The sequence below is a fragment of the Malus sylvestris genome, chromosome 1, assembly GCF_916048215.2.
Source record: "Malus sylvestris chromosome 1, drMalSylv7.2, whole genome shotgun sequence".
Taxonomy (NCBI): domain Eukaryota; kingdom Viridiplantae; phylum Streptophyta; class Magnoliopsida; order Rosales; family Rosaceae; genus Malus; species Malus sylvestris.
The window spans coordinates 28,452,791-28,463,206 of NC_062260.1; the positions used below are offsets into that span (position 1 = coordinate 28,452,791).

Consider the following 10,416-nt stretch of genomic DNA (forward strand, 5'->3'; position numbering starts at 1 on the left):
GAGGGCCGACTAATAATCCCGGCCTTTTGGTTGGTTTTATTAGTCCGGTGTATACCGTACTAAATAAGCACACCGGTTAATTTAATCCGGCGCTTATTTAGTACGAGTGAACGCCAAACACCCGCGTCCGTATAATTAGTCCTATCCGATCCTCTATCCGATCTGCCAAACAGGGCCAGTTATCAAATTTTCCATGATTCACAGGAGAACTTCGTGTCGATTCAAGCTCAGTCCCAAGCTGCCACGTGTTGTCAACCCACCATTAAAATCCCAAACACGGAAAATTTTTAGTTGTAACAAGAACACGGATGATACATCATATGTTCTATGCAAGTGGGGGAAAATTTTAATTTTTAAGTTATTAACCTTTTAACACCCATAACCCACAATTTATATAGGAATACGTGGTGTACCACTTCGTGTAACGGAACCTGAAAAATCTCTCCCCAAACACAAGCGTCCTCCATGCACGAAGCCACGTACCAGTTCTGTTCTCTCATCACTTGCAGAGTCTGTCTTGTTCTTGCCCCATTCACTCACTCTCAGCCCAGGAAACCACAAAGAAGAACAAAGCTGAAAAGCCCTTTTCATAATTTTATTAGTTCACAATAAACATACAGAAAATCATTAATTTTCTCAGATATATATTGTTACACAATGGTGAAGCTGGCGTCGGCAAGGGAGTTCCGAATGTACGGCCCGCGGCTGAGCCGGAACCGTGCCGAGTACATGAACGCGGGGCTCTACGTGTTTGCCACCGCGGTGCTGCTCCTCGGGTTCGTGGCCCAGCTGTCGAACGAGCCCAAGTCGGGCCGACTCCTCATGCTTATAGCCTTCTCGTTAATTTTGGTGGTGAATTTGCATGATCTTGTGGCTCACCTGGCCATGTTCGATTACCGGATGCCGTTGATGGAGTTCGACTTGCAGCTCGCCCTCGTCGAGTTTGCTGTCCCGGTGGTTCATGCAGTAGGCACGGTTCTATCGTTCTTGGGGATTCTTTTCCTTCTTATTCAGGTATTTGATCACAAATATCACATATTTTGATTGAATAATTTGGAACTATCTACCTTAATTGTGTTTCGTACTAGTATTTGACTTCACTCTAGTAATTAGGATCTAATTAAGTATACATCATTAAGATTGTTAATTCATGAATAGTGGAGTAATAGCTTAATCTTTAAGCAACTCACAAACTATAAATATTGAATTTGTACCATTCATTTCGAAATCACGGAGCATATTCTTTCTTTATTTCTCACTCTAAAAATACTCTCATTCTCGATTTCTCCCTAGCTTTTTAGTTAAGAAAACCAACTAATATTGATCATACCCCTTTTCCGCGTACAAACTCGTACTTAATATAAACACCTACAAATGACCCATCAGATGGTGAAAAGTGAGCATTGAGATGGTGCAATAGACCCGTGGAGTGGTATTAGTACACCACTCAATGGGCCAAAATCATGACGATTTAACGATTGTGGGTTTTTCCAAGTATTCGTATTCAGTACGTGTTCATACTGTAATTGTTGACAGACCGTTGATTATGTTGGACATATCTTTGCAATGTGTTCATTTGTTTGTGACTTGTGAGTGCTACGTATTGTCACGATTGGCAGTTGGAGAAAGGATATGGGTACTCTAAGCTTGAGAGGCATGCAAAGAACATGCTAATTGCTGGTCCTGTTCTGTGGCTGCTCGGATCGATCCACAACTCGTGCCAAATCTACGAGAGGGCAGACGGGCATGTCCAAATACTTCAACAAAGTGTGCATATCCCATTTCTGATTGGGAGTGTGTTGTTCACAGTAGCTGCAATTCTCAACAGCCGTGAGCAACATGGACTGTCCCTTCATGGCCTACAGATACTGGTAATTAGTCCTTAGTCCTTCCTCCTCAACTTAATTAAGTTCCTTTAAGTCTGATTATTATAATCTTTTACACAAATAATTTATCGGTAAATGTGTGCAGGGTAGAACTTGGGTGTGGCTGGGGACGGGAGGAAGCCTGTTGTTCCTGATTGGAGGACTAGCAAATGTGGTGAAGGTCTTCAAGATGCAACAAATGGGTGATGGACTGAGGCTTGAGAAACTGCGGGGAGGGGCGCAGGAGAGGCTCGTTCGCGGAAGGGAAGGCCATGTTCCGCTTATCGTCGAAGATCATCGGAGGAGATCGTCACAAAGACCATCAGCTCGTTACGATAACAATCATCATACACATCATGTGGAACCAAATCCAAATGTAGCTGCAGAACCAGCTCCAACTCCTTGCAAAGATGTTCTTGTTGGTCAGACAAGTTGAATAGTATATACTTAAAGGGCCATGCAGTGTAGTTTGTAAGCACTCGGTGCCAGTGAGTGATATTTTATTATTTTTCGCGTTAAGGAAGAACAAAAGGGATTTGAAAAGCTTGAGTTGCATACAAACAGTTTCCGGAAGCCACAGCTGCGAGTAAAACGCTCAACGGTCACAACAATTGGAGAAAGGAATATGACTAACTTTTGCACGATAAAGTATTACGCCAAATAACACCACAGTTCGAAATGGTTCGGTTTAGGTCTTAAACTAGTAGTATGATTGAGGATTTTCTTATTCTGTGATATTTAATCTTTAGATTCTTAGTTAAATATGCAATAATCAAGATTCAACAGTTAAAGTTCTCGATGTACTAATATTCCAAAGCACCATAAAATTTTCGGTACTTGTTTAGGACATGTTTACTTACCATGAGAAGAAACCGGGATATGAAGGATTAGGCGGCGAACAATCTAGCATCACAGTTCGAAATGGTTCAATTTAGGTCTTAAACTAGTAGTATGATTCAAGATTTTCTAGTATACTCCGGGGTGTTCTATATTCTGTGATCTTTAATCGTTAGTAAACACATGAATGAGAATAATATGAATTCATTTCTACTTCATTCTTTGTAAGTAAATTACAAGCCCTTAGTTTCCGATTTCAGTTATTTCTTCTCATAACTCATAAGCAATTAACCAAATGCAAAATATTATCATATGACATAGTAGAACTTCTGACTTGTTTGATAGTTCTTAGATTGAATCAAAAGCGTTTCTCCCACGTTAAATGGTAAAAGTTAAAAGCATTTAAGGTAACCAAACACCTGAAAAATGCACTTATGCCTTTTATATTATCAAATCATAAGTAGAAAAAGACAAATAGAAGAGGTAGCTAGCATTTCTCTTTCGGAATAAAAATCCGATTTTATGCAAAACGTTACCAAATGGGTTCCAAAATAATATTTCGTTTTAAGTTAAATGGGCTCGAAGCCCACATTTCAAGTTTTGTAAATCCTTCTCTTTCTTCCTCCCGAAAACATTTTGCTGTACTAAGCAGGCAAGGTGGAGTACTGCGCAACACGGGTACTCAGTCGCAAGAACCCTAATTTGCTGACAACCCATCGAGGTTCTAGTTCCTTTCGATTCTTCAGGTGCCCAATTTTCCTCCTTTTTAATCCTTTCGATTTTTTCCCCCAATTTTGATTTTCAATTCGCAATTTTCATGGTTCTTTTTGTTTAGTTCGTCTCAAATTTTGCTTTTGCCTTTTCGATTTTTCACTCTCGACATGCATGTAGTTACCATTGCTAGCTTGGCTGGGATATTGCACTTGTTATTTGCATTTTTTCACGTTTGCTGGGTTCGGCTATATTGTGAATTATTATAATTTATAAACAAGGTTGAATTTGGAGGACATTGATGTTTTTTCCCGTCATGAAAATATCCTTACTTTGATTTGCATATGCATTTACAATCGTTCACAATCAAATATACAAATAGTTACATGCATTCCATATATATGTGTGTGTGTATGTAGGGCATACGTACGGATAGCTACGTAGCCCTTTAAAACATTCCAAATAACTGCCTGATGTTTTGAAAATTGGACATCTGTTAGGTCACCCGCGATGTAAGGGATCATGTGGACAACTATTGAAGAGCGTTTTCACTCCCACATCATTTATGGAGCTCTAAATCTCTAGATCGGCTCCTTTACCCTAACTTGACTAAAAGGAGTTGATTTGGGGAATGGAGAGCTCCATAGATGACACGAGGGTGAAAACCCGATCCAACATTTGTCCACGTCATCACTTAATGCTTGTGATGAATCACTTAATGTTGGTGAGCTAATGGATGTCCAGTTTTCAAAGCTTTAGGTTGTTATTTGGAATGTTTTAAATGGTTGAGATCAATCACCTGTAACGGTTGGGCAATTATGTGTATATATTACGGGCATGAAGTGTAATTTTTCATTGTGCGTGGTTAAGATGAAGAGTAATGAGTTCATTTTCTTGTGATGGAGAATCTAATTGTGAAATGCGTCTGGGTGTGGTGATCAGAGGGACTGAGTATTTATCTGGTGTTGTTTTGTAGGTATTGGGTTGGTATACAGAATGGCTTCTGTGTCCAGTCAGCCACAGTTCCGGTACACTCAGCCACCATCTAAGGTGCTTCATTTGAGGAACTTGCCATGGGAGTGTACAGAGGAGGAATTGATAGAACTGGGAAAACCATTTGGTAAAGTTGTCAACACAAAGTGCAATGTAGGAGCAAACCGTAATCAGGCATTTATTGAATTTGTGAGTGTAATTTCAGTTTTTAGCTTTGGTTCATTCTGCTTTTAATATATGTTTTACTGATTATATTTTTCCTTTAATATTTCATGAATGTTTTTAGGCAGATTTAAATCAAGCTATTGCAATGATATCATATTATGCGTCATCTTCAGAACCCGCTCAAGTAAGAGGGAAAACTGTTTACCTACAGTATTCCAACAGGCAAGAAATAGTGAACAACAAAACTGCCGCGGATGTTGCAGGAAATGTACTGTTAGTAACAATTGAAGGTGCAGATGCACGCCTTGTCAGCATAGATATTTTACACCTGGTAAGCAATTTTGCCTGCTTCCATGTTATAGTTAAAGAGGTAAACATTTCAGTACAAATATGTTAGCATTAAGGTATTGTGTTTGGGTTGTAAATCCTCTTGTTCTAGGGTGCTTTTGTTTGACATGAATGTGAATGGATCAGCAGGCCTATTTCAAGAGAAAATCTTCAATGGCAGCTTAGTGCATCGGGAGAAAGAGCACATGTGTGTTTGTCTCCTTTCTTCTTCTCTTAACACTACCTCTTTCTTCCCTACTCTTCCTCCTCATGATCCTAATCCTACCACTCTAATAGTGTGGACTGCTTTCATTTCTTCTCTTTTGCACCCTGCATATCCCCTTTTTTTAATTTATACATGCTTGTTTTATAGAATTTTTGTCTGTTGCTTTGTTTCGTCAGCGTGATTGTCTCACACTTTTACGTTATAGTATCTCTCAAGTGTTTAATTGCACCCCCCTTGTAAATTTAGGAGAATGTTATACAGAAACTGGCTATATGCTCTAATGAAATTTGTTAAAAGATTAATGACATCACTCTTATTTCCTTTAACTAAACTGGAAATTCATGGCCCCATAGTTCTGTACACCATTCCAAAGTAGTAAGGTTCTATTATATTTTGTAGATAAGATAATGATTTTTAAATATATTAGTTGAAAATTAAGACACTCCCTAAAAATAAACTCAATGTCACTTTTGTTTTTTAATAGGCTATAAAGAAAAGAGTAACAATTGTAAGCTTTTTAAAGTTGGGAAAAAAAATTGTGTGTTTTTATTATTTGATAATAATTTGTAGAGGGCTTATCTCTGAAAGTTTGTTTTCAAGTTTCTGAAGTGTATTTCCCTAAGTATATTTTTCTGAATATTATTCTAGTGATGCAGGTATTTTCAGCTTTTCCCTATGTATATTTTTCTGAATATTATTCTAGTGATGCAGGTATTTTCAGCTTTTGGGTTTGTGCACAAGATAACTACTTTTGAGAAGACTGCGGGATTCCAGGTCTTTATGAGTTAATTTTCTTCTAAATTTATAACCGGCTTCCAATTCCCTCTCTAAATAATCTCATTTTGTATTCTTCTTTTCAGGCACTGGTGCAATTTTCAGATGCAGAAACTGCCACTTCTGCCAAAACTGCACTGGATTCAAGAATCATCCCTAGGTGACAGTTGTGTTAATTGTTTTACGTGGTATCAATTATCAGATTTAAAAAGTGTTCACACATATAGGATCTCGTCACCTGTTGGATATTAGACAGCCTGTAGGGGACGAAAGCTCTCTCGGAAAACAGATTTTTAAACTTTGGGCGTGTTCAAGTGCTATAATCTCCATTGGGTGGTGGTTGTAAATATTGCTGATGGCGGCTCATTTTCTGCTTGTATTCTTTCTAATACGTGTTGTCTTCTGACTTGTTTTTCTTTGGTACAGGTATCTGCTGCCTGAGCATGTGGGACCATGTACTCTCAGGATAACATATTCTGGGCACACTGATTTGAGTGTGAAATTTCAAAGTCACCGAAGCAGGTATTCACATGTTTGTTTTTGTTATTCCAGTTCCTTGGAAATAATACCTAATTTCATGTTGCACCCTCCTACATTGTTTCTGTATTTATGATGTTTCCTGTTCTTGTAATTATTTATAAAACAAACAAATAAATAAATAAATATTTTCTATTATTGGACCGTCTTTATCTCTATGTAGGTGACCACTGTTCTCACTTTACCCATTTTGCTGATTCAGGGACTACACTAATCCTACCCTTCCAGTTGCTCCATCAGCCATAGATGGAAGTGGTCAGGTAATGCAGTGATGGGGGAAAAAATCTGTTATTAGATTATATCATGAGGGTGAGGCAGGCAGACCTTTCTGTACCAAGGCCCTTATTCATTTCGATCTTGGCATGCATGTCACATAAAAAGTTCTGTATTTTTATGAGGTGTTTTTGGTACGTATCAATAGATTGGGGAAAACAGGAATTAAATTCGTCTGCTGGTGCTCTTTCTAGGAAATACTTGAGACTAGTTCAAAATTGTGATATAAACTTGTATCTTCGAGCATGTTATATCGTACCTCTATTAATAGGGTTCATTGTTTCATCATTACAGCTAATTGTGGGATTGGATGGGAAAAAACTAGAACCGGAGAGTAATGTGCTTCTTGCATCCATCGAAAACATGCAGTATGCTGTCACCTTGGACGTTTTACACATGGTATATCTGATTTATTTATAAATATGATCGTGTTCTTTTCAACCATGTGGATTCAGTTGGAAACTGATCTTTTCCTTTTCCTGCCACTAGGTCTTTTCTGCTTTTGGGCCTATTCAAAAGATCGCCATGTTTGATAAGAATGGAGGGGTTCAGGCCTTGATTCAGTATCCAGGTACCTTTCTACTAGCTCTCTTTCATGGTTTTCAAAATTGGAAAGTAAGGGTTTGATCTGACCTGATTAATCGGGAACCAGCCAGCTGACATGTGTATGGTTGAGCCTAAGTTTTTCGGATTCTGAACCTAGGCCATACTGATTTTGAGCCTAAGCCATACTGATTTTGAGCCTACGCCCTATGGATTTTGAACCTAAGGCATACTGACTTTAAACCACCTTAGCCTTGCTGAGTGAATGTTAGGTTGTTTATTACCCATGTACAAGGTGCTGCATTTTACAATTCCTGCAGAAGTAAACTGCTGATTATACATGGGGCTAATTATGTTATGGCATGCAGATGTTCAGACAGCTGTTGTTGCCAAGGAGGCCTTGGAAGGGCACTCCATATATGATGGAGGGTTCTGCAAGCTCCACATCTCATATTCACGCCATACCGATCTCAGCATAAAGGCAAGTTAAATATATTCTCCGAAGGTCTCCTGGAATGGTCATTTGCACTTCTTGTTGGTGTTCCTTTTTATTTTTCAACTTTCCCATGATTTCGGGAGACGAGCTGTGCCTAATGTTCTGCGCCTACCATGCTGATTACAGGTGAACAATGATCGGAGCAGAGACTATACGATCCCTACCATTCCAATTGTGGCCGCACAACCGTCAATTCTGGGACAACAGCCAGTTCATCAGAGTCCTGCAGTGCCTCCATACAGCAGGGCTCAGTATGCTGATCAGGCTGTGATGCCTCAGCCTTCTGCAGGGTGGGGACCAACTGTTCCGGCAGTTCCTCAGTCCTTGCCGTTTCAGATGCATAATCAACCGTACATGCCACCCGGAACTATGCCTATATCTTCTCCTCAAATGGGCCCTGGGATGATGCAGAGTGGTCCGCCGCCTCCGCCCTATCACCATGGTCATGTGCAATGACACCTCTCTTATGGAATTAACCGTTAAAGTTGTCGAATCTCCGGTCATTGGATTATGGAACCACCACCTCTGCATATGCAAGGAGCATTTGAACAAGGGAGTCTCCCATCTGCAGAAGCAGCCTAATTGGGAAAATTTCATGATCCTGTTTTCTTTTCCTTGAAATTTTGATAGTGAGATTCTGTAAAATCAGTGGGTTTCAAATACTTGATTGTGTTGTTGACTGTTTTAAGGTTTATTAAGATAATAATATCAACTGTTAGTTTAAATGAGTTATAGGTGTATGGGACAAGGAAATTAGGCGTTTGCTGCCTGCCTTTGGTCCAAATTTGCAAATTACAATTTTTCTCACCATAGTATTGCCGTCTTCTACCGTATGGTCTTAGTATGAATTTTTATAGTAAAAATATATATACGGTCGGATCTGTGGCATCACTTCTTTTACACAAACGCACATTTTTGTAGGTTTGTTTCGTAATGTATTTTAATGATCCAAATTATCCATTTTTTAGGTATTTCCTCAAAGATCATGTGTATCAAAAAGCACTCAAATCCGAAATCATATAATTTGAACTATTCACATTTTAGGTGGATCAGCGAAGATCATATTAATGAAAAATTTTCTAAAATTGAAAGTCGTTTAATTATCTAATTGTGGCTTGATAAATAGACAACATTAACAATGAAAAGTATGAAATAATAATTAAAGGCTAAAGATTTTCAATTTAAGCGAATTTTTGCAAATTGATCTATAAATGATGATCTACAAAATAAATGGCTTCAGATCATGAGATTCTTTTGTGCATCGAGCTACTAATTAACACTGTATAAATTTACTAATATAATCATATATAACTCTTACTCAATACATATTTGAATTAAGGTACGATAAATTTTGTATTTTTTGTGAAAATCGAATGACGTAATCTGAATGACTCCACCCAAAATTTTCTTGGTCAAGTAAGCCCAATTGTTACTATTTCTTTCCAATTGAAAATTTCCGTTTGTTTTTATTTTTAAGTATACGTTTCAAAAGACCTCCATCTCCTGTCAGCACTAGGAATACCTAAACGGTTGATCACCAAGAAATCCTGTGGCTTCTACAAAAACAGAAATAAAAGGGGTTTTTGAACATTAGTCCTTGCAAAAGATTAAAATTAAAAAAAAACCTGATGCTATATTAAATATTCAATTTAATCCCTTGAGTGTACTTTTATCAAAATTTACATTCAATTTTTCTTATTTAATGTGTATTTTTATTTAATCTCCCCATATTAAATTTTAATTTTATTAATATGCACATATTTAATTTGTTTTAATTAGAAATGAACGTAAATGAGAAAATATTAAAAAAAATTGTGATACAAAAATATATAGATACATAAGTGTACAAAAATGATTGTGCCAAAATATATAAAATTGACTTTTTTGTACCAAAATATTTGTACCTACATGATTGTACCGAAATATATTATAATGAACCTAAATGTATGTACTGAAATGTATTATATTGAATTAATGTACCTAAAAGTCAATACCGAAATGTATGTACCAAAATGTACGAACCTAAATGTCAATACCGAAAATGTATGTACCTACATAAAAAAATGTCAATACAAGTGTACCTAAATGTCAATACCGAAATGTATGTACCTAAATGTCAATACCGAAAATGTATGTACCTAAATATCAATACCAAAATATATGTACCTAAATGTATTTACCGAAATAATAATTGAATTAATGTACCTAAAAGTCAATACTCAAATGTGTGTATCAAAGTGTACGTAACGAAATGCATTATATTGATCGAAATGCATTATATTGAATCAATGTAACTACATGTTTGTACCGATAAATATACCAAAATATTCAAATGTATTAATGTACCTAAATGAAGAACATACAAAATTGTTATCGGAATATATATTATAAAAAATTTAGTTGCCTAAATGTAGACATTAAAATATATTATGGTGAATGAAATAAAAATGAAATGTAAATGTAATTAATACATTAAAATAAAAATAAAAAGATAAAAGAAAACATCAAAATACAACTAATAAATGATATGATTAAATGTGCTAGGGACTAAAATTGGATTTTAATCTTACATATGGTTATAATCTAAAACTCATCTTTTTTAGGGATTAAAATGAAGTTTTCTAAATAAAAAAGCATCACAGCCGAATAGTATAAATAGAGGGAGCCTT

At 36.8% G+C, this 10,416-nt stretch overlaps 1 pseudogene; it reads left to right on the forward strand.

The window, feature by feature from the left end:
* Positions 1-642: 642 nt before the first annotated feature.
* LOC126617460 (polypyrimidine tract-binding protein homolog 2-like) lies at positions 643-8,472 on the forward strand (annotated as a pseudogene).
* Positions 8,473-10,416: the final 1,944 nt, after the last annotated feature.